This window comes from Podarcis tiliguerta (assembly GCF_965153285.1).
Source record: "Podarcis tiliguerta genome assembly, chromosome: 7".
NCBI classification, from domain to species: Eukaryota; Metazoa; Chordata; class Lepidosauria; order Squamata; family Lacertidae; genus Podarcis; species Podarcis tiliguerta.
The window spans coordinates 17,484,947-17,488,113 of record NC_139540.1 but is presented as its reverse complement, the minus strand read 5'-3'; positions in this window follow the sequence as shown (position 1 = coordinate 17,488,113).

Genomic DNA, 3,167 nt, shown 5'->3' with positions numbered 1-3,167 from the left:
CGTGTATACCAGAAGGAGCATCTCCACCCCCATCGTTCTGCCCGGACACTGAGGTCCAGCGCCGAGGGCCTTCTGGCAGTTCCCTCACTGCAAGAAGCTAAGTTACAGGGAACCAGGCAGAGGGCCTTCTCAGTAGTGGCTGAGGAACACCCTCCCTTCAGATGTCAAAGAAATCAACAACTATCTGACTTTTAGAAGACATCTGAAGGTAGCCCTGTTTAGGGAAGCTTTTAATATTTGATGAATTATTGTATTTTAATACTTTGCTGGAAGCCGCCCACTGTTGCTGGAGAAACTCAGCCAGATGGATGGGGTATAAAATTATTATTATTATTATTATTATTATTATTATTATTATTATTATTATGTTCCTCCACTCATGGTTGTTTGTCCCAATTTAGCAGTAAATGTCAGGTGTTTGAGGGGAAAGTGGCGAGGCAAAGGTACAGCCACTTTGACTCATGCCAAGAAAGCACAGGACAAGCGGGAAACCTGCTTTGCATGCAGAAGGTCCCCAGCACCTCCAGGTAGGGTAGGAATACCCCCTGCCTGAAACTTTGAAGAGCAGCTGCCAATCAGTGCAGGCACTACTAGGCTAAATGGACTGAGGGTCTGACTCATATGCAGCTTCCTATGTTTCCTAAGGAAGTGAATTCTGCACCCATCAAAATTCTAAAGCAATGAACGATCCTCTTTTACAGGAGAAGAAAGCCTTTGAAAAATTGACGAACATGTTTTGGCACTAATTCAGACAGGATGCAGAGTGGGAATTTGGGAGTGCAACTCAGGAAGACCAAATTTTCCCCATTTCCCTTGGTTTGTAGTTTAGGGTCCATCCCTTATTTTATTATCCAGGAAACTGTTGGAAGGAGAAGAGGGGGGGGGGGAATCCAGCAACCTCATTTGCATATTAACTTGCAACTTTATGCTCCGAGATGCATGAGAAAGCTTAACCTCTCTTACAAGGAAATCACATTAAGGGACACTGAATAAAATCCCCATTCTTTGCAGGGACATTTTAGTAGCACATTAGCTGGCTCCAAGAACATCCTGGGCTCCTTTAGCAGCTTAATAATGCTTTTTAAAACCAAGTCAGGGACATATCGCATAGAGTACCAGGCAAGCACTTTAGAAAATGTAGACGTTGCATACAGTTGAAAGGGGATTTTTCACTTCTGCCGTTCTACGTGCTTGTTTCACGTATCACCGCTTGAAATATTAAGGCTGCAAGCCCATGCACGTTTTCCTCAGAGTATACCTCACCAGAAAAAAACAATAGATTTTGTATTTCCTCTGCCCCAGTCCCTATAATTAAATTTTGGTATATTTTTTATAAAAAAATACTTGTCATCCATTTTTAACTGAAAGAAGAATACCAGGGCTGGCATATTTTTCCTTCTTTGTCAGTGACATTTTCAGGGAACAGAAGAACTTACATTTATGGATTTAATGCAAACCACTTAAAAGCTTTTATCATGTTAATCTAGATAGATATGTAGGTAGGTAGGTATATTGCTACCTTCCATAGATGACCACGGAACTACACATTAATAGATTCATATGCGGTTATTTACTTACTGTGTCTGTTTAAAAACACCCCTCCAACCCCAAAAAACCCCAACAAATGTCTGTTTACACAAAATGCAGAAAAATGTGAAGCCTGTTTAATTACTGAACAATAAATTATTGAGTGATGCTCTTGGTAAATATTTGTCAATAAGTGTTAGTCGTATTGATATATCAAACAATGGCAGAAAGAGACAGAACTAAAAGAAGCACGTGACTTTTGGAGGGGAAAGAAATCAAACAAAATAAGCATTAAAAAGAAAAGGAGCGATGAAGCAGCAAAGGGTTTCAATGGTGTTTTTCTTTTTACTGTCACTGCTGTTGTTTAGTCTTTTAGTCGTGTCCGACTCTTCGTGACCCCATGGACCAGAGCACGCCAGGCAATCCTGTCTTCCACTGCCTCCCGCAGTTTGGTCAAACTCATGCTGGTAGCTTCGAGAACACTGTCCAACCATCTTGTCCTCTGTCGTCCCCTTCTCCTTGTGCCCTCCATCTTTCCCAACATCAGGGTCTTTTCCAGTGAGTCTTCTCTTCTCATGAGGTGGCCAAAGTATTGGAGCCTCAGCTTCACGATCTGTCCTTCCAGTGAGCACTCAGGGCTGATTTCCTTCAGAATGGATAGGTTTGATCTTCTTGCAGTCCATGGGACTCTCAAGAGTCTCCTCCACCATAATTCAAAGGCAGCAATTTACTGTTACTACAAATCTACAAATCAACCAAGCACGAGAAAATTGACTACATAAGTTTTTTGTTGTTTTTTTTTGAAAGAGCTGGTTCGTATATTTGACTAGCAGCATTGCCTAAATGCTCAAAGTGATTTTCATGTCTCAAAAAGCTTTACAACAACCCTGAAAGGTAGGCAGTTGGCATTATGCCCATTTCTCAGATGCAGTGGAGCCTGGTGGCACTGAGTATGCAAGTTCCGTTCATGGACAAGGTAAGATCTGAGGCGAACATTTCACAAGCCACACCCTTATAATTAAAGTGTATTATTTTTAATGGCTTTTATTTATTAAATTTCTATACTGCCCTTCATCCAAGGATCACAGGCAAGTTTACAATATACAACATGGGGATGGGAGAGGCATTTGGTTCAGCTCACATTTTAATGTGAATCTTCCTAGTCTGCACTTCCAAATACAATGTGTGGACTAAAATGCTTATATGCATCAAAATTCACACTTCTCTGAATTTTGCAGGGCAAAAATGTGCACAAAAATGTATACAGTAGTACCTCGGGTTAAGAACTTAATTCGTTCTGGAGGTCCGTTCTTAACCTGAAACTGTTCTTAACCTGAGGTACCATTTTAGCTAATGATGCCTCCCGCTGCCGCCACACGATTTCTGTTCTCATCCTGAAGCAAAGTTCTTAAACCAAGGTACTATTTTTGGGTTAACGGAGTCTGTAACCTGAAGCAACTGTGACCTGAAGTGTCTGTAACCCGAGGTACCACTGTATATGATCATCAGGGCTCTCCAGAATATCTTAAAGTTCAGCCAGAGATGGGGGTCTGCTAGATCTGCTAGTCCCAAGTTGTCTAGGGCTTTAAACACTATGGTTTAACAAACAGTCCCCTTCCCAGGGGGCTCTTCAAAATTTT